The sequence below is a fragment of the Molossus molossus genome, unplaced genomic scaffold (assembly GCF_014108415.1).
Source record: "Molossus molossus isolate mMolMol1 unplaced genomic scaffold, mMolMol1.p scaffold_m16_p_8, whole genome shotgun sequence".
Classification (NCBI taxonomy): domain Eukaryota; kingdom Metazoa; phylum Chordata; class Mammalia; order Chiroptera; family Molossidae; genus Molossus; species Molossus molossus.
Window position 1 is genome coordinate 6,747,218 of NW_023425402.1, and position 25,504 is coordinate 6,772,721.

The window sequence follows — 25,504 nt, forward strand, 5'->3', positions numbered from 1 at the left end:
GCTCTGTGGGGGTCTTCGAGCTGGGAGACCTGCAGCCCCCTGGAGGCCCTTGTCCTTCTGCCTTCTCCCTTGGGTTGCTTCTCCCAACTTTGGGTTTGCATCTGTCAGGAGATGGGAAAGCCAGGCCCAGATCAGTGTGGGCCGCAGGACAAGGTGGGCAGCACTGACCTGCCCGTGTCCGCCGGGTCCTGCTTTGGCTCCCAGCTTTACACCTCCAGAGGAAAGGTGGAATTGCATCGTTCGCTGTTGCGCCTTACAAGGCCCCAGGGATGCTCTGAGTGTGCTCACAGGTGGTTTTCGTCTCTTCCACTTCTGCCCGGGCCTGTTCCAGCGTCTGCTTGGCTTCTGGGTCGTTAGGTTTAAACAGGCTGCCTTTAGTTTACCCTCAGGATGAACTCGAGGCAGTTGGGGAGGACTGTGGTGGTGGTACAAGCTCAGCCCCTCAAGATAGCTTATTTCTATGTTAAAATGTCTGCTAATAGAAAAGTAACACTAGACAGATGAGAAAGTTATATGACAAAAAGGGACTGACTAGATGTGGGATCTCCAGTCCCACTCCCCACGGGTGAGGGTGACGGGGATCAGTTTCCTGTATATTCTTCCAAAATACTTCCGAGCACATACTCCTGTTTATATGTGTTTTTCCTCATCCTACTTTTGTCCCCTGTGGCAGTGGGGAGCACAGCAAATTGTTTTGACACCTAGCTCTTTTCACTTAAGTGTATCTTGGGAATTTTTCCACATCAGCATGTACAGATCTACTGCATTCTTTTTGTAAAGATATACATTCTTTTCTTCAGACTACTTTGTTAATTATATTTTAAGGCTATAGTTAAAATTCTTTTATTTCTTCATTTTTTATTAAAGGATAGTTGACATACACTGTATACTTTAAAAAAAAATTTTTTTATCCTCACCTGAGGACATTTTTGCATTCATCTTCAGATAGAGCAAGAGGGAGAGAGGGAGGAAGAGAGAGAAAGAAACATCAACGTGAGACACATCAACTGGCTGCCACCCACACGACCCCAACCGGGGCCGGGGACAAACTGCAACCGAGGTACGAGCCCTTAGCATAAACTGAACCCGGGTCTCTCTGGACTGCAGGCTGATGCTCTAACTGCTGAGAAAACTGGCCAGAGCTGGATTCTTTTTTTAAAAACTTTTTTTGGGGGACAGGGTAATCCTCACCTGAGGATATTTTTCCATAGAGTGGAAGGGAGAGAGGGAGGGAAGGAGAGAGAGAATGAGAGAGAGAGAGAAAAACATCGATTGGTTACTTCCCGCACCATCCCGATGGGGCTGGGGATCGAATCTGCAACCCAGGAACGTTGCCCTTGATTGGGAATTGAACCCTCAACTTTTCAGTCCATTGGCCAATGTTCTAACCGCTGAGCCAAACCAGCCAGGGCTAAAAACTTATGTTGTTACACATGTGATGTATGTATAATTTAACCAATGATTTTGGAGCAAACATTCGTGTAACTAGGCATTTAAATACCTTAAGTTTGTCAAGTGAATTGGGGTGTGTAAAACATCTTTCCACCCTGGCCCATGTGCAGGTTTCATTCCCGATCAGGGCACATGCCTGGGTTGCAGGCTCGATCTCTGATTGGGGTGTGTACAGAGGTAATTTATTGATGTTTCTCTTTCACATCAATGTTTCTCTCTTCCCCTTCCTCTCTCTCTAAAATAAACAATTTTTTTTTATCCTCACCTGAGGACATTTTTTTCATTTTTTTGTTCAGATAGAGTGGGAGGGAGAGAGAGGAAGAGAGAGAGAGAGAGAGAGAAACATTGACGTGAAAGGGACACATCGAGTGGCTGCCACCCGCACTACCAGCCAGGGCCGGGGACAAACTGCAACCGAGGTACGCGCCTTTAGCGGGAACTGAACCGGGATCTCTCTGGTCTGCAGGCCGATACTCTCTAACTGCTGAGCCAAAATGGCCAGGGCTCTAAAATAAAATTACAAAATAAAACATTTTCCCAGCTGTTTTCTCTCTCTCTCTCTCTTTTTTTAAAGGACAGTATTTTTACTTTTATTTTTTTATTTATTGTTTTTAGAGAGAGAGAAAGGAAGAGGGATAGAGAGATAGAAACACCAATGAGAGAGAACATTGATTGGCCACCTCCTGCATGCCCCCACTGGGCATTTGGCCCACAACCTGGGCATGTGCCCTGACCGGGAATCGAACTGGCAACCTCTTGGTGCATGGGTCAATACTCAACCACGGAGCCACACCAGCTAGGCCCCAGCAGTTTTCCAGTGTGATCCTCCTAGCCCTGTGAGGAAGACAAACCAGAAGAAATTTTTGTAGTTCAGGGTACTCTGTAAACAGTGAGGAAGTGAGAGAGGTTGGTGTTCGTTTAATGAAGAGTAAAACTGGGTCTTCCCTTTGAGAGACTCAGGTTTTTTGGGGAGTTGAGTCTAGAGGTGAGTACACATCTACCCAGAAAGAAGATGCGAGCAGCATCTTCAGAGTGAGTGTGGTGGGCAGCTGGGTGATGATTTTTTGGTGGGATATAATGTAAGACTTCATGGCACTGCACGCTATTTCAGGTAACGTGGACTGCACGTGCTAACCGTGAGAGTGTTATGCTCCTGTGATCAAGCAAGCAAGCAAATCCCCCAAAATAAATAAGTAAACTGCAATAGCAAGACAGTGTGGAAAGGCTATGCTTGGGAGATCCAGGGACTTTATGAGCACACCATGGGTGGTTTATCTGAGGGAGTGATATATAAACTGGGATTTGAAGGATGAGGGAGGGTTTGTGAGGTTCAGAAGGGAGCGAGGTGTCCCAGGTGGAAGGAACAGACTATTCCAAGGCCCAGAGGGAGAGAGACTGGTGTGCTGGAAAGATCAGTGAACAGAGTGTAGAGTTTTGAAAGGATGAGATTTCAGACCCTCAGTTTCTCTCACTGTTGTTGCAGAAGCTCCGAGCGGGTCGCACTGCCTCTCTGTGCTTACAGGCATTGGAACCAAAAGCATCTTTCTCTCTGCTTACAAACATTGGAACCAGAGCATCTCTCTCTCTCTCTCTGGCTCTGCTCTCCCCCTTGCCACAGAATTAAGTCCACCCTTAGGAACTAGGAAGTCAAGGCCTTATCCAGGTGCCTTATCTGTCCTTCAGAGAACGGGATGTCCCAGCCAAGGGGACAGCTTGCCATTCCCACATGTGCACTGCATTCTTGGTGGACGTGTGTGGCTCAAGTCGGCCTTCCCAACCTTCTGGCCCAGCTGAAAGAAAGGCCATAATACCTACTCCAAAATCATCCTGGCTTCTCTCAACACTTCTGCCTCTGAAGTGTCCACTTTTTTTTTTTTTTTTATCCTCACCCGAGGACATTTTTCCATTTTTTGTTCAGGTAGAGTGGGAGGGAGAGAGAGGAACAGAGAGAGAGAGAGAAACATCGACGTGAAAGGAACACATCGAGTGGCTGCCACCCGCACAACCGACCAGGGCCGGGGACAAACTGCAACCGAGGTACGTGCCCTTAGCAGGAACCGAACCCGGGTCTCTCAGGACCACAGGCCGTGAAGTGTCCACTTCTTATGTGGCCTCCGCCACACAGCTCTTTGCACGCTCACCCTTGTCAAGGGCAGTCTCTGCCGTGCTCTTTTTGGCATCCCCACTGTAGCAGTCTATGTCAGTGCTGTTGCGCATAGTTCCCAAATCAGTCCCTTAAATGATTTGTTAATTGAATGGAGCTCTGGCTGGAAATGGGTGGAAGGTTGCCATGGGGGTCATAGCAAAGGCTGCCTGGGAAAGTGTCAAGATTCTGGTGCTCCCAAATTTCCGACACTTAATAACTTTCAGAATTTGGAGAAAGGCATAGAATTTCCCAGTAATTCCCAAAAATCATCTTTCATAACACTGTATGAGTTTTTTTTTATAAGAATGAGAGACCATTATAAATTGCAAATTGTTTTTCTTTGATAAAAGTTTCAGATCTTTCCTGTAAAAGAAAAAATATATATAATAATAAATGCATGGTTTATTATTATTTAGGAACAACATATTGTGACAAGATTAAATATTTTATTAACATGTAAAAATGATCTCCACCTGATACAGATATTTGATAGTAGAAAATGTTAAAGGAAGAGAACATTAACAAAATGAATGCCAAATAAAAATCATTTCATGTTTTAAGGGTAATGCCACAAATATTTAATATTTAAAAGTTATTCTTGCCCTGGCTGGTTTGGCTCAGTGGTTAGAGTGTCGGCCCGAGGACCAAAGAGTCGTAGGTTCTATTCCGGTTAAGGGCACGTACCTTGGTTGCAGTTTGGTCCCCAGCCCTTGTCGGGGTCCTGCAGGAGGCAACCAATCTGTGTGTCTCTTTCACATGGATGTCTCTCTGTCTCTTTCCCTCCCTCCCGTGCACTCTATCTGAAGATAAATGGAAAAATATCTGGTGAGGATTGGGGAAAAAAAAGTTATTAATATTTAAAAGTTATTCTTAATTTGACATTTAAAATCTTTGTTTTTGAGAAACATCTGTAACAAAAATAAATTAATTAAATAATAAATTAATTTTAAAATCTTTGTTTTTAAATTTTCAGACACTAAAATTCACCCTTTTGGGTGTGCAGTTCTGAGTTTTGGCAAATTCATAGTCATTAATCACTGCCATAATTCAGATAAAGAACTGTGCCATCACCCCCTAAAAATAATGACATTGCCATGTGCTACTCCTCTGTGGTCAAATTGCATCAGTAACCCTTGATCTATTCTCTGTTTCTATAGTTTTACCTTTTCCAGAATGTCGTGTAAATGGAATCATAAAATATATAGCCTTTTGAGTCTCACTTAGCATAATGTATTGAAATATATCCATCCGTGGTTGCTGCATGTATCCCTGGTATTGAATAAGTATTCCATTGTAAGGCTGGGCCAAATATGTTCATCAATTTTTCATTTGAGGCACGGTTAGGTTGTTTCCAGGTTTTGGCAGTTTTGAGTAACATTCATATGCTGTTTTGGACACATTTTCATTTCACTTAGGTAAATTCCTAGGAGTGGGATGGCCTGCCAGACTGTTTTCCAGAGTGGCTGTGGCCGCTGCATCCCTGACAGCAGTGTGTGAGCTTTCCAGGTTCTCCACAACCCTGTTAGCAGGTGGCACTGTCCACTTTTGGTTTTGTTTTGTTTTATTTTGGCCATTCTAATAAGTATGTAATGGTGTCTTACTGTGGTTTTAATTTACTTTTTCCTAATGACTAAGATATTGAGCATCATTTTCACGGGTTTATTTGTTATCTGTATATCTTCTCTGGTGAAGTATCTGTTCAGATCTTTTGCTTATTTCTTAATTAGGATGTTTGTTTTCTTATTGCTAAGTTTTAAGAGTTCTTTATATATCTTAGATACAAGTCATTTGTCAAATATGTGACTTGCAAATATTTTCTCTCAGTGGCTCGTCCTCTCATTGTCTTAATGTGTCTTTCAAAAAATTTTTAATGAATCCTGTTTTTGATGTCATATCTAAGAACCTTTTGCCTAACCCAAGGTCACAAAGAATTCCCCTCTGTTTTCTTCTAAAAGTTTTTCAGTTTTAATTTTAAATTTAGACTTATCTATTTGTAGTTAATTTCATAAAAAGAGTAAAGCATAAATCAAGATTCTTTTTAAAAAATCTTTTCCATTTGAGTTGTTTTGATTGTTTTTAACAATTTGTTCTCTTTACCCAACTGCCGTTTGCTTTTGTAAAAAATCATTTGGTCATATTTGTGTGGGCCTAAAATGAAATTGTAAAATACACAAAGCATTAATTGCCCTTTCTGATCATCTTGATCTTTGTTCCATGACAGATATTCCAGATGTAGAAAAATTTCTTTCTTTTTGACTTGATGTTGGTTGAATAGTTAAAGCATGTATCCAGAAATCTTTTCAAGATGGACATGGAGGTATATGTTACTTTGTAGAAGTTCATTTTCTTTTTTAATGATGAAAATACTTTCTTTGTTCCAATTTTGGTTTAGCTATTGCCTTTACTAACCAATACTGTAGTATTGGTGTCATGTAATATATATATATATGTGTGTGTGTGTGTGTGTATATATATATATATATATATATATTTTTTTCCTTTCCTTCAGAGAGGCGGGGAGGAGAGAGAAACATCGACATGAAAGTGAAACATCCTTGGGCTGCCTCCTGCACAAGCCTTGACTGGGAATTGAACCAGCAAACTTTTGGTGCATGGGATGATGCCCAGTCAACTGAGCCACACCAGCCAGGGCACCAGTACTGCTTTTACTAATTCAAATTTTAGATCAGTTTCTGAGTTTTGTCCTAGAATTCCACAATACTCACTTTTTTCCTCCTATAGCAAATAGTCAAATGCTAGAAGACTCCAATGAACATTATTGGGTGGTGACTGAATAATCTCACAGCGTATCTTCTAAGAAAGTTAACAGCACTATACAGAGTCACACGTCAGAATGGCCAGTTTAAGGACTTGTTTCCAAACTTACTTCTTAGGATACCATTTATATGATTTGTATATACTATGTGCGTGTGTGTGTGTGTGTGTGTGTGTGTGTGTTTTATTTTTAATCCTCACCTGAGGATATTTTTCTCAAATATCTTCAGATAGAGTGGGGGGGGGGGGCAGGCATCGATGTGAGAGAGAGAAATTGATTAGTTGCCTCCCGCATGACCCCCGACCACGGCCAGGGACGAACTGCAGCCTAGGTATGTGCCCTTGGCTGGAATCGAACCCCAGACTCCTTGGTGCGCGGGCTGACACTCTAACATCTGAGCCAAACCGGCCAGGGCTATACTATGTATATTAATACATATTTTCAAGAATGACCGTCCATTAGCAGCAGACAGGGCCATGAATACATACAACATGGCAGTGGCTACAAGCAAGACTTGATCAGATTGTGGCCACTCCTGTCCTAATTTCCAGAAACGTTGGCCTTAACTTTCAACTCTTATTCTCACTTTGTTAATTTGTTACTCTTACTTTGACTTGAAGTTAGTGGATTCCTTCAAACCAATAACATCTCTAGGTTGATTGTTAAGCTTTAATTCTCACTGGAGAATATAATATAATAATATAATAATATTTCCCATCTTCCCAATTTGTCAGTATGGGGATGTTTCTCTGAGTTTGGGATTCAGTAAAACATAAATTTACCAAGAAAGTTGGGAAAGAAGTATTGCATAGAAATACTAGTCAAGAGGGGTCATAAGACAGGATTTGACGAAAGCCTCGTGTTAAAGGGGAACCTATAAGGTGCGCTCACAGGGCAGCTGCTGTGTCATATCCATCACAATGTCTGTGGAACCTGGCTTGGCACCTGACCCCTGGAGGGTACCCGACCCCTGGAGGGCACCTGAGCCCTGGAGGGTAACTGACTCCTGGAGGGTGCTCCATGAAAGTTGCTGGCTGAACAAATGGCTTTCCAACCAGTGGCTGTTTGGAAGCATTGTGTAAACAACTTTGGCTGAAAAAATGGTTCAGGTTGTAAAGTTCTGTGGAAGATGAGCATAGAAAACTCTGTGAGATCCCTGTCATGCCAAGCTTTGAATAATAAGCAGAGAAGCTTGGATTTTTTAAAATTTATTTTTATTTATTTTTAAATCCTCACCCGAGGACACTCCTCTATCTTCAGACAGAGTGGGAGGGAGCGGGGGGGGACATCAATGTGAGAGAGACACATCAACTGGTTGCCTTCCACATGACCCCGACCAGAACTGGGGACCAAACTGCAACCAAGGCACATGCCCTTGACCAAAATCGAACCCATGACTCCTTAGTCCACTGGCCAATGCTCCAACTGCTGAGCCAAACCAGCCAGGGCAAGAAGCTTGGATTTTTATTTTTGTTATTGTTTTTTATTCCTCACCTGAGGATATTTTTCTACCTATTATCAGATAGAGTGGGAGGGAGGGAGGGAGAGAGAGAGAGAGAGACAGAGAGAAACATCGATGTGATAGAGCCACATCAACTGGTTGCCTCCCGCACCATCCTACCAGGGCCCGAAGTACGTGCCCTTGATCAGAATCGAACCCGCGACTCATTAGTCCTCGGGTTGACGCTCTAACCGCTGAGCAAAACCAGCCAGGGCAAGAGAAGCTTGGATTTTTATATTCTGGACACTGGGGAGAGAACCAAACATAATATAGCTGAGTCTTTATTGGCTCAAGCTGAGGGCAAAACAGCTTTTTTTCTTTCTGTTATTTATTTCATCAGAAGGCCAAAGCTGCCCTGGCTGGGTGGTTTGGTAGGTTGGAGTGTTGTCCTGTGCGCCAAAAGGTTGTGGGTTTGATCCCCAGTCAGGGCACATACCTAGATTGCATGTTTGATTCCTGGTCGGGGTGCATATGGAAGGCAAATGATTGATGTTTCTTATTCACATTGATGTTACTCTCTCTCTAAAATCAATAGACATTTTTTTAAAAAGTTAAAAAAAAAAGGCCAAACTGCTCTGGCTGGTTTGGTCAGTGGTTAGAACCTTGGCCCACAAACCAAAGAGTCCCGCCTTTGATTCCAGTCAAGGGCATGTACCTCAGTTGCAGTTCATTCGGTCCCCAGCCTTAGTTGGGGTCAAGCAGGAGGCAACCAATCAGTGTGTCTCTCTCACATCTCTCCCTCTCCCTCTCCCTCCCTCCCTCTCCCTCTCCCTCTCCCTCCCTCCCTCTCCCTCTCCCTCTCCCCCTCACTCCCACTCTATCTGAAGATAAATGGAAAAATATCCTCAGGTAAGGATTTAAAAAAGGCCAAAGCTACAGAAAAGTTGGAAGAAGACTACTAAGAACTTCTATATTTCCTTTTAAGATTCACCAGTTGCTAACAGTTTGTTACATTTTCTTTTTTTTTAAATACGTTTTATTGATTTTTTTAGAGAAGGAAGTGAGAGGGAGAGATTGAGAGAGAGAGAAACATTGATCAGCTGCCTCCTGCACACCTCTTGCTGGGGATCGAGCCTGCAGCCCAGGCATGTGCCCTAGACCGGGGATCAAACCAGGAACCTTTTAGTGCATGGGATGATGTCCAACCAACTGAGCCACACCGGCCGGGCAGTTACATTTTCTTGCATTGTGTCATAGATTGTCCACATTCCATATTTGTTTGATTGTTTCCTTGTGATTAAGTTTAGGGTAATATTTTTGTGGGAGCCCACACAGGTGATGAGTGCTTCCTGTTGCTTCACATCAGGAAGCATGATGGGGCCAGGTGTCCCCAGTAAAGGTGATACTGACTTCAGTCACCTGGTTAAGTTGGTGTCTGTGAAGACTACCTTCATTTTAAGGCTGAGAATTTTGGGTTTTATTGTTTGTTGATTGGTCGGTTGGTTTTTGAAGGCAGAGAACTTTGAAAGGATCTGTTTGCTGACTTGGGAGTAGCTAACAGCCATTTGGGAAGAGAGATTATTTCTATGTCATTTGTACCTGCTATTGAGAGACATCTTGCCCGGCTGGTATAGCTCAGTGGATTGAGCATCATCCTATGGACTGCTGGTATAGCTCAGTGGATTGAGCATCATCCTATGGACTGAGAGGTTCTGGTTCAATTCCTGGTCAGGGCACATGCCCAGGTTTCGGACTTGATCCCCAGTAAAGGGGTGTGCAGGAGGCAGCCAGTCAATGTTTCTCTTTTACATCGATGTTTCTCTCTCTCTCTAAAAAACAAAAGAGAGAGAGAAACACCTTGATGTAGTCCAGCGATTTTCAGCCCTTTCTACCTCCTGGCACACATAAACTCATTACTAAGATTCTGTGGCACACCAAAAAATACACGTTTTGCCGATCTGACAAAAAAAAGAAAGGTATAATTTTGATTTATTCATACTGGACAGCTATTGTTGTGTTGGCTGTTGTCTTTTCTTTTTTTGGAAATCTAAGGGAAAGACGAAATAATCAGGTATTTCATGTTTTAAAAATTCTTGTGGCACACTGGCTGGAAATCGCTGACGTAGTCAGAAGAGCCCGGGGAGCCAGGAAATGGGATTTGGGACCAAGCTCTACAATCATCTCTCCCCATGACTGTAGACAAGTTATGTCATCGCTCTGGGCCGAGCCATTGTCTATATAAGGAAATAGACGCTCAGAGAGGTGAAGCAGTTTGCCCAAGGCCACTCAGCTAGTAAGTAGCAAAGCTAGAATTCAAACCCAGTTCTGTTTGGGCCAAAATCCTGCCTCGCCCTTGTACCACTCTGCTTCCTCTGAAGTGGCTGGTCATCACTGTGGTGGCACCAAGCACTGAGTACTGGTGCTTAAAACTCAGCAGAATACCAGCCCTTGTGGGGTCTGCTTTGAAAGGGAAGAGAGGTACTGTACCTTTCTCGCCACACTGCTGTCCTGTGTTTGGCAGGCTGTTCCCTAGGAAGGCCCAGCACCTCAGGCAAGCTGGTAGGCGGCCTGTTGGATGCTGCTCAGCCTCCTTTGGATAAACACTTTTGTGCGGGGTGTTACAAAAGTGAGCTCTGGCACTGTTCCAGCTCCTGCCTGCCCAGACTGGGAAGTCCAGGCCTCACATACCTGGCCGTGGCCTGTGTGTTAGGGTCAGTGCCCAGGATCCCCAGATTGGCTCATGAGTCCTGAGGGCAATCCAGGTGGATGGAAAAGGTACTGCCTAAGCCTGCCTGGGTTCCAGGGCGGGGGAGGGAGGGAGACCGGCAGCATTAATGGGGGAAAGGTGCAGAGCCTTGCCAAGCAGGTCGCTGTGGGTGGGGAGACACCGCCTGCGTGCTCTGCACGCCCCAGGATTTGGGTGGGGGTTCTGGAAGAGGCAGCCGGAAAGGAGGGCCATGGCAGCAACACTGAGGACTTCAGGACTGCTCCTGCTGGCCCCCGCCCACCAACCTGTCAATTTCCTGGTTAGCAGCTCTCCCCAAGATTAGCAGCAGTAGCACCTGAGCACCCAGTGAGTAGTGTCTGCTCCTCATGCTACCATGGTGTCCTTCCCCCGAGCAGTTGTTTTGAGGAAACAGTGACTCTGGCTCAGTCAGGATATGGTCTGTTAAGGCCATGTTGTCCTCTTGCTGTAGAGCCGAGAATCCAGGAGAGACCGTATCCCAAGTTCCAGCTACTTCTCCCTGTATTATTTATCCTCACAGGCCTGCAGGGAATGAGGCTGAATTCGGGGCCAGGGCCTGGCAAGGAGCAGGCTGTGCCGTGTAGGCCCTGAAGGGGTTCTGGGGAGTTCTACCTCCAGCAGTGCATCTTGGAGAGGACCGCTCCCCACCAGGGCACTGGCAGCCAGGTAGGCAGGGCAGGAGCCCCTGGAGAGAGAACCTCGGAGAGGAAGCCATGTTTCCAGGTAGCACTTGGGGAGCAGTGGCTGTGCTTTGCCTTGATTCTTTTCCGGGAGCCCCATGTCCCTCCTGCCAGATGGGGCTGAAATCCAGACTGAGAGCTGACATGACCTGACATGTAAGGCCTTCCGCTTTCTAAATGAATTTGCCAAGTCATCACTAAGTCATGCCAGTCCTGGCATTTCCCCATCGCTCTCGCACACCCCTCCAGACTGGCTCTGGGTCCCGCTGAGCGAGGGCAGCTCGACCCGGCTCGGCTTGCACTGAGCGCTCCCGCAGGCTGTCTTGTGGGCATCAGCTCCCGCCACCGCTGCGGCAGAGCCCGGTGAGGATCAAGGTGAGGAGGCGCGATTCTCTGACTCTCCATTGCGCTTTGATGTTTCAGAAGGCTGCTCTGGGCTCCCTGAGGCTGAGTTCTCTGGTTTGTCCTTTCCCTCCCTCACCTCTGCTTCTCCCTTCCCTCTTTGGAGGACTTAGTGCTTTCACGTATTTGTTCACTAGGCTCTTATCTGGGACCTCAGAGAGCAGCCAGAGAGGTGTGCACTTGAAAAGGGAAGGGAAAACACAGCAAACACTGAAAATGTCTTTGAGTGCCAGTACCACATGAGCTTGTAGTTGCTGAGCTGGCTTCACTCAAGGGAAAGCCAGCGTTTTTGTGAGGGAAAAAGCAAGTGTTTGAATGAGACTTGCCCTTCTGCTCAGCTTCATTACAAAGGACCACACACTCGGAAAGCTGTCCGGCTCCCTGCTGTCACTCTCCTCCCTCCCTGTCATTCCAGACTCCTCCCTTCCACAGCTGTTGTTCCGGGCCAGGTGTGTTAGCTCCGTGTTGTTGCATACGGTGGGCAAGAGGCAGACGCGGTGGGCAAGAGGCAGATGCGCAGTCTGACCCCTCGCTGTGTCACACCCTGCCCAAGCGCAGGTGGTGCCGCCTGCCGCTCTCGGAGGGGGCAGAGTCCGTGACATGGGCGTGCCAGAGGGTTGCATCCTGAGGTGGGCGTCATCTTCAGCTTTTTCTGCTTCCTCTTGCTACTTTCTCAAATAATGGTGTCTCCTGTTTGCATCATGCTCTCAAAACCTTTATTTTAGTTTTCTCTTTTTGCTTACTAAACATAACACATGTTCATTATAGAAAATTTAGGAAAATCAGAGAAGCAATAAGAAAAGAAATAAAAATGACCCCTAAGAGATATTCATGTATGAATTATATAATACAAATGTTTTTCACATTTCCTTTCTCATCTGAGCCTTGCTGCCTTCATTAGGGAAGGCATTTGGATATTAATCCCATCTTAGAGACGGGAAAACTGAGCCACAGCGAGGTGAGAAGTTTGCCCTGAGATGCACAGCCTCGCACTGACAGCTGGGAGTGTACTTGTCACACTGTCCAGCACTAATGCTCTCTCCACTGTATCCCACTGTCTTCTCCCTTCCTGGATTACAGCAGGGCCTGGGCAGTGGCTCTGATTTGGTGAATTGCCTTATCCAAAGGTTAATGAACAGATGGTACCTATATGACATTTTGGCCTCTCATTGACTTAGGAGAAAAGATAGGAGATAATCTTCTTGATTTAAAGTATTGCCATTCTAACACTTCAGCTTCATCTTGATTATTGGGGGTTTTAGGAGCCACACATTAAGAGGGAGTGATAGACTAGGGGAGAGGAGGGTCAGGAAGCTGTCAAATGGCTTTGGGGAGGAAGGTGGCGCAGGCTGAGACGCGGTGACCAGAGGTCAAGCAGGCAGACTAGGACTGGAAGTTAGTTGAAGGAAGGGTCCACTCACCAGGATACAGGACACTTTCTAGCATTAGAGGTTCAGGAATGGAAGCAAGAGGCAGTACCATGGAGTGGTTGAGAGCATCCACCCTGAAGGCAGGCTGGGCCCTGGCTCTGCATCCAGGCTCGGGGGTCATGGATGTTACTTCACTCTTCCTTGCTCTGGTTTTCTCCTCTGTAAATGGAGATGACAATAGTGTGTGCTCCATAGTCCTCGCTTGTGATGCCTAAGTGAGGAGCTTACAGTAATGCCTGGCACACAGAAATACTGTGTACTGTTGGTTCATGCAGAATTGGAGAAGACACCATGTAAAGAGTCGCAGGAATCTGTGTGTGTTTGGTGATGACCTGCTTCCTCAGCCTTCTCTGGACCCTGCCGCCTGGTCTTCTGGTGTCTCCACCTCTCTCCTGGGCCTAGGAGCCTACTCTTCCGCTTCCTAGAACGTCCTACCCGCCCCCCCAGTCTATATAAAAAAAGAAATTTGCCGACTTGTTGATGTTATTTTTCTTCTCTGAACTCTGTTTTCTCTAATGAGCATATTTTACTTTTAAGGTCATTTTTGAATGACCCAGCTCTTCTTGGCCTTGAACCTTCCCTGAGGCCTCCAGCAGAGGCCATTTCCTCCTCCTCGGGACTCAGCCACACTCCTCCCCTTCCCCCATTTGTGTGGAGCCTTCCCCTTGGTGTTGTAGGTACTGGTCTTATCTCCCTCCCTGACTGGAGTGTAAACACTAAAGGCACCTGAGCATTGGTCGCCACCTCCCCACCCCTGCCCTGAGAAGAGCCAAGTCCTGGGAGTGACCCAGGCTTCCTTCAACTGAGTACATCTCGTGGGGTCTGCTCAGTGAGAGGATTGTAGAGTCAACGGGGGATAGAAGCACCCAACACTCCCTCCTGTGGGGAAAATGAAGCCAAGAGAGATGCACTGCCTCCCCCAAGGTCACCTGGCAGATCAGCAGGAGAGCTGTCTGGACTCCCTGCGTCCCTGCTCTGCCTCACGACCAGGTTATTGTGATCCTGATGAGCTCCTCTTGACTGGACTGGGCTGGAGAGCAGGCTGGTCCATGAACGGAAATCTTTTTTTCAACTATAAAAATTAATCATTTGTTCAGCAAGTATTTATTGAGCAATTACTGTCTGCCAGTCACTCCTCTAAGACTTGATGATCATTGTAAATCTGACAGGAAAATCTCTGTCTTATGGGGTTTATATCCTTTTGGGGAGACACAAGCAGTAAACAAATGAGTTTTTAAAATACACATATATGTATATATCCATACATACATGCATACTATTCCAGATAGTGGTAAGAGCTCCAGAGAAAATTGAAGCAGAGAAGGGAAAAGGAAGTACCCGAAGGTGGGCTGGGGGGACTAAATACTATTGTCAGGTTGACTGTCACATTTTAAGCAAAGCCCTGAGGAGGTGAGGCAGCCAGCCATGTAAATAGGTACCTGGGAGAAGGACATTTTCAGCTAGAGGGAATAGCTGCAAAGGCCCTGAAGCAGATATGCCTGCTGTGTCCAAGGTAGCAAGGAGGCCATGTGCCTGGCATGTGGTAGAGGAGGGGAGCAGTAGGTAGGGGCCTTCCTGAAGGCCACGCAGGCCAGTGTAAAGATGGGCAGGAAACTCCTGGAGAGATTTGATTACAGACAGGGTGGAATCTGACTTAAAAGGATTGCTTTGACTGTTGTGTAGAGAGTGGTGGGGTGACTCCAGAAGCAGAGAAGCCAGTTAGGAGGTTGTTGGCAATAATCCAAGCAAGAGATGATGTTGACTCGGACCACCTAGAAAGTTGGAATTGCCATTTACTGAGATTGGAAAGGGAGAAGGGAGTCAAGGGCTCGGTTTGGATGTGTTAGACTTGTGTACCATTGGGCATCTATGTGGAGATATCAGAGAAGCTGGGAGTGGAGAAATAAATATAGGAGTCATCAGCTTATTGAAGGTATTGAAAGCTACAGACCAGCATAAGATCACGCAGGAGGGAGTGTAGAATGAAAGAGACCTAAGAGGTCAGGAAGAAAATTGCTCGCTGGCACCAGCAAAAAAGATTGATAAGGAGCAGCCAGTGAGGTCAGAGGAAAACCTGAAGGCAAGGGAAGAAAAGGTATAAAGGAGGAAGGACTCAGCAATGTGTCACATGCTCAGAGAGGTCAAGTCAGGTGGATGATAATGCTCAGTACAGAAAGTTTAAAAAGTACAGTGACATAAAAACAGTGAGTCACCTGCTGCCCTGTTCATACACAGAAATGTCCTTCCATTCATTCTGTAGTCATTTTTATGGGATTTATGCTATCTCGTTTAATTCTGCTATTTTCCACTTACTAAGTTACTAAATGTTCTATGGGAACATGAGTTTAATAGCTGGATAATACTCCTTTTTCTGGGAGTGCCCTCATTTATTTAACCCTTCTTTCATTATTGGACATTGAGACATTGCTTTTTCATTATTATAAATTTTGATTTTATTATTGTGAACAGCACTGTATTGAACGGCCTGGTACATTTCCCTGTGAGGGGAATTACAAGGTCAAAGGACGTGAGCACTTTCAGTTGAAGCTTGAACTTAGGAGCCACAGTTTCTCCCGGGCCAAACTGACTGATCCTAGCTTTCTTCTGTGTCTCCTCTGTCCTTGGGGAGGCTCAGATTCACTCAGCCCTGCTGACCCCTTTTCTGCCTTCCACCCTCCAGCTGTGAGTCCCGGTTTTCCTGGGCTGGTCAGAGTTTCATTCCCTGTCACTAGGCCTGGCCATCCCCTCAGGGTGCTGCCCTTTTCCTTGCCACTGGCCTGCGTCCTCCTCACCCAGCAGGAAGAGTTAGAGCGCCCCTCAGAGGGCCATTGTAGTGTTAAAGTGAATAATCCGTTGTAGGTGCTCAACACACGTTAGTCTTGTTTGCCTTCCTCTTACTGAGTCGATGAACTGAGATTATTACATGAAGGTGTTTCATGAACATTAAGGGGCTGGCTGATGTCCTAGTCTTAGATGTTTGTTTTATTTTATTTTGTAATCCTCACCCGAGGATATTTTTCTATTTATCTTCAGATAGAGTGGGAGGGAGAGAGAGAAACATCGAGGTGAGAGGGACACATTGACTAGTTGCCTCCCACGTAACCCCGACCAGGGCTGGGGACAAACTGCAACTAAGGTACGTGCCCTTGACCAGAATCGAATCCGCAGTTCTTTGGTCCGTGGGCCGATGCTCTAACCCGGCCAGAGCTAGTCTAAGATGTTTAAAAAGAAAAGGTTGGGAGTACTGGTGTCTGGTCCATGTCCTGTAAGCACACGGCTCCTAGAGCAGGGCCCTGATCACACACAGGCTGGTGTGCTGGTCCGAGAGCTGTGTGTCAGAGTTTGAGGGGCTTGGTGGAGTTGTCAGGCCTAGGGATGTGGCTGTTCGAGGCAGTTGGCCTCCCGCCAGTCAGTGCCAGGTGCCACTTGTGCGCCCAGATATGATTGTGTCACAGCTGGGAATCGCTAAGACCAAAGCAGTGCTGGGAGGCTCGAGCCAGGGAGGTGGAGTGGGCAGGTTCTGCGGAGCTCCTCCAGCCTGCTCTGCCTTTCACCCAGTGAGGGCGCGCGGGCACAGGAGAGCACCAGCTGTGCTCAAGGCCCTCCTGCCCTGCTCTTCCGCCTGGGGCTCCAGGAGTGGAACAGGCAGGTTTCCAGGGCTCCAGGGGTGGCCTTCTCCCTCCCGCCAGTGCCCTCGCTGGGTTTGCTCTAACCCTGGCTCTCAGAGTCTGGCTGAAATGCCCTCCAGTCTGTCCTCCATGGCAGCCAGAGGAATTCTTTTTTAAATGCAGCCCCGAACCTGCCATCTTCATAACCCTCCTAGGCTCTCTGCTGCTCTTTGTATAAACCCACATCTTTCACTTGCCCTTTGAGGCCTGGAGAGATCGCCAGGCTCAGCTAGACCATCTTCCCGCCTTCCTGGCACACCAGCCACACAGCCCTTCTTTCCACCCCTCGGAGGGTTCATACCATCCTTCCTCTGAGGGGCCTTTACACATCTCTGTTCCCCATTGCCTGGAGCCCTCCCCGCCTGCTTGAGTCAAAAGCCACGCCCTCAGGAACACCTCCCTTAAGTACCCACCTTAGACTGGCTGCTCTGAGTGGGCCCCTACCGTGCCCAGCGTTTGCCCTGCACAGCCTGGTCATCCTTCCTAGTTATGTATTTGTGTTGGTTTCTTCCTATTTTATTTTATTTTATCCTCACTTGAGGACATTTTTGCATTTATCTTCAGATAGAGCAGGAGGGAGAGAGAGACATCGACACGAGAGAGACACATCAAGTGGTTGCCTCCCACACAACCCCAACCAGGGCCAGGGACAAACTGCAACCAAGGTACGTGCCCTTACCGGGAACCGAACCGGGACTCTCTGGTCCGCCGGCCAACGCTCTGACCGCTGAGCCAAACCAGCCAGGGCTGTGTTGGTTTCTTGACTGATATGGCCTGGCATGTGGTGGTAGGTGCTTAGCAAATATTTGCTGGATGAGTGAGTGAAAGCGGCTGGCAGGAACCAGAGGAAGAGTGGAGGGGCATCGGTGGCATCAACACCCATAGCACCTGAGGTCCTTGGATGAGAAGGCTTCGAAAGGGGCCCTGGTGTGGCCCCCAGGTGCTGGCACAGCTGCCCTCACCCCACAGCCTTCTCTGAGCAGTGAGGGGCCCTCAGCTCCCCGAGAACTTCCAGAAAGAGAGATCTGGGTCTCTTCTGGAACTGGGCAGGCTTTTCTTTTACCTCCTCAGTATATCTCAACATGTTGTTCAATTTTCTTTGTTAAAAACACTTTTTGAAACATTCCCCCATTTTCCCCCAATGATGAAAGTATCATGCTCATTGTAAAGAATTTGGAGAGCCTGGCTGGTGTGGCTCACTGGTTGACCATCAGCTCATGCACCAGGAAGTCACCGGTTCAGTTCCCATCAGGGCACATGCCCCGGTTGTGGGCCCGAACCCCAGTGGGGGGCATGCAGGAGGCAGCCAGTTAACATCGATGTTAACTATCTCTTTCTCCCTCTCCCTTCCTCTCTCTCAAAATCAATAAAGAAAAAAAATTATTAAACAGAAAAAGAATTTGGCCCTGGCCAGTTTGGCTCAATGGTTAGAGTGTCAGCCTGCGGTCCAGAGAGACCCAGGTTTGGTTCCCGCTAAGGGCACGTACCTCAGTTGCAGTTTGTCCCCGGCCCTGGTTGGGTCGTGTGGGAGGCAGACACTCGATGTGTCCCTTTCACGTCAATGTTTCTCTTTATCTCTCTCCCTCCCACTCTATCTGAAAAAAATGGAAAAATATCTTTGGGTGAGGATTAAAAAAAAAAAGAATTTGGAGAACACAGAAAAATGTAATTAAGAAAAGAAGAATCACCTATAATTCTCGCTCAGAATTAGAAAAAAGAACCAGTAACATTTTGGGCCATGTCTTTCCACTTTTGGTTCTGTGCATTATGTAATGTTTTGACAGGGCTGGGATTCTGTTGCTTGTGAAAACTAGATTTTTAGCATCTCCCCGTCTTCAGTGGCTGTGGGCAGACGCAGCTGGGCGGGAACTGCTGGCTGGGGTCTCTCGCCTGCTCTGGCGGCAGCACGCGGGCTCCTTGGATCCTGGTGAAAGCCCACCTTCCCACTCAGATCTCTTCTCTGGGAACATTCTCAGTAGCTCCCTGAGGCCAGCTTTTCCTTTTATTTTAGTTTAGCTCCACTCCATGGGGCTTAGGGGCTGACTCTTGGTGGAATTGGAAGAATTGTAGAATATGAGGTGCAGGGGTGGCCTCCTGGATGTCTTTTTTCTGGTTCTAGTACTTTCTGAACTAAACCAGCCCCCAGGCTACTTCTTGGGGGTGAACTGCTGGGATTGGTTCATTCCAGCAAGAAAGCCACACAGGCCTCTTTTGTGCCCTGAGGGGAATGAGGTGACCTGGATTAGCAGATGGGAGCAGAGAGCACCATGGAATGGAGTTGCCCTTCAGGGAAACCAGGGCATTGGGTCAGTACTCAGACTGATGATTGTTTGGAAAGCTTGGGAGAGAATTAACCGGGCCTGTTTGCTCCTGCCCCCCTCACTGCCAGTTCTGAAAGCATTTGCCAGAGACACGGGCAACCTCTGCCCTTCACCTGGAGGCTGCTGACCCTCATCCCCTGTGGGAGAGGGGGGATGGGGCGAGGACATGGCAGAACTGGGTCCACTGTGGGGTGGGGGACGGAGAGGGGCTGAAGTGGAAGGGTTTGGACTTATCTCTCTGAGCAGCCAAGCATGGGCCAGAGAAGGGAGCTCCCTGTCAGTTCTCTGTTCCCACAGCTGATTGTAAGGCAAGGGATTGGGAAATGGTGTGTTTAGGTCCCTGTAATTCCAGTAGATTAGTACATTGCTAGACCTGGATACCACTTGCTCCTTATAATCCCTAGAACGAGCCAACAGTGACAGTAATAGCAGCAGCCACAGTCCCTCGTTGAACACTTAGTGTATACAGCACTGTTAAGCAGTTGCTATGTGGCTATTTAATGCTTATGACAGCTGCTCAGGTTAGGTGGTGGTATCCCAAGTTCAGGGCTGAGAAACTCAGGGGTTGGTGTCTTCCCCTAATCACAGAGGGGGTACAGCAGAGCAAGGTTTGAACGCAGGCCTCACACAGAAGTCGTTGGGATTTTCTGTGGAGTGTTGCATCTCAAGGGTAGTAATACATGAGAATCAATACAAATGCTGCAGCTGAAAACAGTGTGACAGTGGTTAATGTTTTTAGTCTGTTTATTCATTCAACAAGTATAAGTTGAACACTCACTAAATGCTGGGCACTGTGCCAGGTGCTGGGAACCTACCTGGGCAAGATAGAGGGCACTCTAGGAGATTAATGGCATGGTGAGGCCAGACCAGTTAACGGACATTGCGGCTTGGTACAGTACTTGAGAGCTGGAGGGCCTGGGTCAGGGCTGCAGCAGGAGGGAACAGGATGGAGCTGGTCAAGGAGAGCTTGCTAGAGGAGGCAGTGCAGGTGGGTCTTGAAGGAGTCGGCCTTAGCTAGTAGATGGGGCAGCATCCGAGCTGAGGCAGTATGAGCCTCTGTTCAGGGAGTGATGTAGGAACGTGGGCGAGTGGGATGGGGCTGGAGAAAGAGCCACGGTCTGGAGCCCCTGGCTGTCATCAGCATGCAGCAGTTATCTGGCGGGGAGTCTCCAAAAGGGCTTGGACCAGACTGTTCTCGACAGCAGCAGCAGCTGGCAGCTAGACACAGGTTTCAGGGGTGATGTCTCCAGGCTGAGTCTAAGAGCAGCTTTCTGACCTCTGGGGCCCCAGCTGGGCAGGGATCTACCACTTTGTAGTCCAGTCTCACCCAGCATTACATGTCAGGTACACAGCACAGTGATTAGGACCTGAGCCGACCTGCCTGGGTTCATATTCTGCCCCTTCAGTTAAGTGTGACCTGGAGCCAGCTATTCTCCCTCTGTTCTGTGATTTCCTCATCAGTTAAATGGGGATAGTACCTGACTCAATTGTTGTGAGGATGAGATGTGTTTGTATACATGGAGCCTGGGGCATAGTAAGCCCTGGAGAATGGAGCAGGTACTGTTGTGATGGAGGTGGTGAGCCCGAGGCTCTGCAGCTGTGACCGAGTTTGGGCTCTGGTGCGCAGCATGGCCTTGCAGGCTGTGCCACATGGTGGACAAGTCCCAGTACATTGACTGAGCCTACTCGGTATAAGGGTCCAGGTGGCTTTGTTGCTTGGGCCCTAGACCAGGCCTCTCTAGAGCCCTGGGCCATTTGGGGTAAGCTCCTAACTCTATCTGCCAGTGAAATTTACCTGCCTAGTGGGAACTAAATGGAGTTATGCCCCTCCCCCCACCTTAGCTCCCAAAAGGCCGGAGTTTCTCTTGGGGCAAGGGGGTGGGTCTTGTTTTGGATAGGGGCACTGGGGCTCATGTGTGCTGCAGGTGTGCATGCTGTGTGTGTGCACACCAGAATCAGAGCTGTCCAGGCACTTGTTTTTAAGAAATTCTTTTGCTAGAGATTCTACTTTTTGTACCCAAGGGGCAGCAGAGCAGTCCCTCCTCATTCCAGCTGCAGGACCTGTGTCTTGTTTGAGGACAGCACCAAACTTTTAAATGGGTGAAGCTGTGATGTGATCAGAGTTCTTGGCTCTGACACAGTGCTGGGGGTGGGGGCAATAGCGAAGATCAGGATTTCTCAGCCACATAAAAGTTAAACCTAGTGCCATGGTGTGTTATTTTTAGTGCCAGGCCTAAAGAAAGGAAGAGGAGAAGAGAATGCAATGCGAGGATAGTGGTGGGTGGCAGCTACCTGGGAAAATCCAGCCTGTGGACCTGGGCCCAGTTGGAGTGAGGGGCGGGGTGTCAAAGTAGCTCCTGGCCAGACAAGCTGAGAACGGGTGGGGTGGGCAGCCTTGGCACTGAGGGGGTGAAACAGTCAAGTGTGAAAATGGATGGCTTCTGGCAAAATGCAGGGATGGGCACAGCACTGTGGTTGCAGCTAAATATGCAACAGCCCAAGGGATGCGTGTGGGTTTTAGAACAGCCAGACTGTGGCTCCCCTCCCTCTTCAGCTGGTGTCCTTAAGAGGTCACAGCCAGAAGAGGCAACTCCAGGCTGGAATCCAGGAACCCTGGCCCCAAATACGAAACTCTAGCCATAGCCCAGAACCACATCTGATCCCAAGAGACAACCACGTGCACCCCAGAAACTGAGAACAGTAGCCCTAGTCCTGGGGAAATAACCTACCAGCTAGTGTGGAAGTGGAAGCTGAGGCTCAGGGGTGTCAGGGGCGCCACAGCTTGTCAAGGCCTAGCCAACTCCAACTCCATTCTGTTTGAAACCCGTGGCCGTCTACTTCATCCTCTGGCATGTTGCAGAGACACCCTGTTAGGCTCCGCTGGCCTGGGCTTTCTGTCACTTTCCTCATCTGCCCAGTGGGGCACACACGGCTCTCCTTGTGGGGGCTTGTGAGGCTTGAGCAGAGCCTGATGGGTAGTGGGATTCAGTCAGCTCCTCCCCCATCCTCCAGGATTCAGTCCTGACAATGAACCTTGTCCCATCTCCCAGGGTCATTCAGAAGGCATGAAGGAATGTGTGAGAAAATATTTTGTCAGGCATCTATACAAGGCAGTGTTGTAGTTTTTCCTCCTCTGTTTCCATCTGCTAGAGGGAACCCCCAAATTTTCATGCCCCACTGTCATTGGCTGTCATCGCCACAGCCTGGTGTGCGTTTCCCCGTGTCCACTGACACCCAAGGTGTACGGATCCCAAACAGTTTTGTCTAATAGTCAGTCTCATTCCACTCACCTCTCTGGCCAGTGCCACCACTGTGCTCATGGCTTTTAGATGTCACATTGACCCTTCTGTCACCCTGCTGCTTATCCTCTTGATGCTACTGCTCAGAAACTTTCTGTATGTAGCCCTTCGGCCATAGGCCTGGCTGAGGGTCTCTCTCCCTTCACCTGCCTGCCTCCTCCACCTCCAGACTTTTTAGTTCCATGAAACATGAAGAATCACTGTCTCTGGTCCTTGTTATTTGGATAATAGCTAATTTTTTAGAGAGTTTAATACATGCCACAACAGTCACAAACTGCTCTTGGTGATCGTCAAGGTCCTTTTCCAGTGCTGTCACCAACCCCATGCCCACATCCCATTCCTCTTTAGCTAAGTGTCCTTATATACTGTTTCGCTTGGGAGTGTGTTCAGCTGTGTGCAGTGGAAATTTGGCAGACGGTGCCTTGTGAAAGAGGTGTTTAATGTTTTCACCTAACAAGTAGTCCTGAGGTGGGCATTCCAGGGCTAGTTTGGCTGCTCCGCAGTGCCACAGTGACCAGGCTCCTTCCGATCTCATCTGGCTCTCCCCAATGTTAACATCGTACCCCTTACCAAAGCATCATAAGAAATGAACACTGGACAATACCATGAGCTCAGCTAAGCAGCATTTGTGTGGAACTTACCAGTCCTCCACCACTGTCCTCTTTCTGTTTCAGGATCCGACCCACCATCCTACATTGCATTTAGTTGTTACATCTCTATAATACTCCGTCTGTGAGACTTCTCACAGTCAGAAAGCTAGAGTCCTGCATGACTTCTCCTAAGTGTTTCCAGTCTACCATAATAATTTGGAAATTACACGTTCTATTTATGGTATCTTGTTACCTTTGATTTTTTCCATGTGTATTTGACTTCCATTACCAGTCCATAACATCATCATTCTTCTTTATGGCTGCGTAGAACTCCATGTTTCCATATCATGATTTATTAATGGACTTTTAGGTGGTGCCCCACCTCTTACTAGTCAAATAATACTGTAAGTAATAACTTTGTACTAATTGTATTTTGCTCAAGTGGAAGTATAGCTTATGCTACAGCCCAGAAGTGGTGTTTGTGGGTCAAAGGGAATGTGTGCCTGTAATTTGGATAGATGTAGCCACATTAGCCTCTTTAGAGTTGTGACCATTTACCTTTCCACCAGGGGTGGGTGAGATTGTATTTCCCAAATGCTTAGCAACAACGTGTTAGATTTGTTTTAATCTGATTGTAAAAAGTGTATGTCAGTGTGTGTGTTTTTGTTTGTTTGATTTTTGTGTTTTTGTTGTTGTTGTTAATCCTCACCTGAGGATATTTTTCCATTGATTTAAAAAAAAATTTTTTTTAATTTTATTATTATTTTTAAAAAATTTTTTTATTAATTAATTTTGGTTACAGATGTTTCTCCTTTTCCCACTGATTCCCCCTCCCCCTCCCTCCCTGCCCTGTCTCCAGCTTTGTTGTCCATGTCCATTGTTCATGCATACATGCATGTAAGTTCTGTGGTTTATCTTTCCCTCACTACTCCCTCTTCTGGGGATTGTCAGTCTGTACCCCACTTCCACATCTCTGAGACTACCCCATTCCTCAGACTGTTATGTTCATTATATTCCACAAATAAGTGAGATCATATGATACTTGTCTTTCTCTGTTTGGCTTGTTTTACTTAGGATGATACTTTCCAGGTCCCTCCATGTCGTCTCAAAGGATAAGAGATCTTTCTTTCTTACAGCTGCGTGGTACTCCATTGTGTATATGTACCACAGTATCCATTCGTCTACTGATGGACACTTGGGCTGTTTCCAGATCTTAACTATTGTAAATAGTGCTGCTACAAACATGGGGGGTACATATATTCTTTCTGATTGGTGTTTCAGGCTTCTTAGGGTATATTCCTAGAAGTGGGATCACTGGGTCAAATGGCAGTTCAATTTTTAATTTTTTGAGTTAACACCATATTGTTTTCCATAGTGGCTGCACCAGTCTGCATTCCCACCAGCAGTGTACTAGAGTCCCCTTTTCTCCACACCCTCACCAGCACTTGTTGTTTGATGATTTGTTGATGGCAGCCATTCTGACAGGTGTGAGGTGATACCTCATTGTTAAAAATTTTTTTAGAGTGGAAAGGAGGGACAGAGAAAGAGAGAAACATTGATGTGAGAGAGACATATTCATTAGTTGCCTCCCCTACCACTCCGACCAGGGTTGGGGATTGAACCTGCAACCCAGGTATGTGCCCTTGACTAGGAATTGAACCCACAACCCTTTGGTCCATGGACCAATGCTTTAACCACTGAGCCAAACCGGCCAGGGCTCAGTGTTTTTTAATTTTCATTCTCTTGTTATGAATGATGTTGAGCATCTTTACATATGTTTAAGAGCCAAAGTATACATTTTTTATATCCTCAGCCCATTTTACTATTGGATTGCTGGGCTTTTACTTATTGATTTGTAGGAACTGTTTTAGGGAAATTAACCCTCTGTCTGACGAGAACTGCAAATCTTTTTCTGTTTATTAACTATTTTCTTTCTTCTCATGGTTTTTTACCATGAGTTTATATAATTTTGTAATCACATGTATTAATTTTTATCCATAATCTTTTAACCCATCAGTTTTATGGGTTCAGTGTCATTCTTAGCCTTTCCCCCATCTCAAGACTATTGGTGTAATTCACATATGTTTGTTTTAATATTTTTTTCTTTTGTTTTATTTCTCACCTAAGGATATTTTTCTACTTATCAGATAGAGTGGGAGTGAGAGAGAGAGAGAGAGAAACATGGACATGATAGAGCCACATTGACTGGTTGCTTCCCACACGACCCAACCAGGACCGGGGACAAATGCAACCGAGGTATAGGCCCTTGACCCAAATCGAACCCTTGACTCATTAGTCCAAGAGCTGATGCTGTAACAATTGAGCCAAACCAGCCAGGGCAATATTTTATTTTTCTTTATTGATTTTAGAGAGAGAGGAAGGGAAAGGGAGAGTAAGACACATTGATGAGAGAGAACATCGATTGGCTGCCTCCTGCATGCCCCCCACTGAGGATTGGGCCCACAACCTGGGCATGTGTCCTGACCAGGAATTATCCAGTGACCTCTTGGTGCATGGGTCGATGCTCAACTAGTAAGCCACACTGGCCGGGCT

The 25,504-nt window shown here is 47.0% G+C and overlaps 1 protein-coding gene and 1 pseudogene across 2 annotated transcripts in view; one reads left to right on the top strand and one right to left on the bottom strand.

Moving 5' to 3' along the window:
* Positions 1-23,287, bottom strand: part of LOC118621336 — a 70,081-nt pseudogene extending 46,794 nt beyond the window's left edge.
* Positions 1-25,504, top strand: part of PPARD (peroxisome proliferator activated receptor delta) — an 81,088-nt gene that overhangs the window by 39,887 nt on the left and 15,697 nt on the right. The window contains exon 1 of one of the 2 annotated variants that reach the window (XM_036248379.1): positions 11,500-11,616. The exons of the other annotated variant lie outside the window; for it this stretch is intronic. The gene's annotated coding sequence lies outside the window, so the exon portion shown is untranslated. Of the gene's footprint in view, positions 1-11,499; positions 11,617-25,504 lie in introns of those variants that run through there. 2 annotated transcript variants of the gene reach the window in all.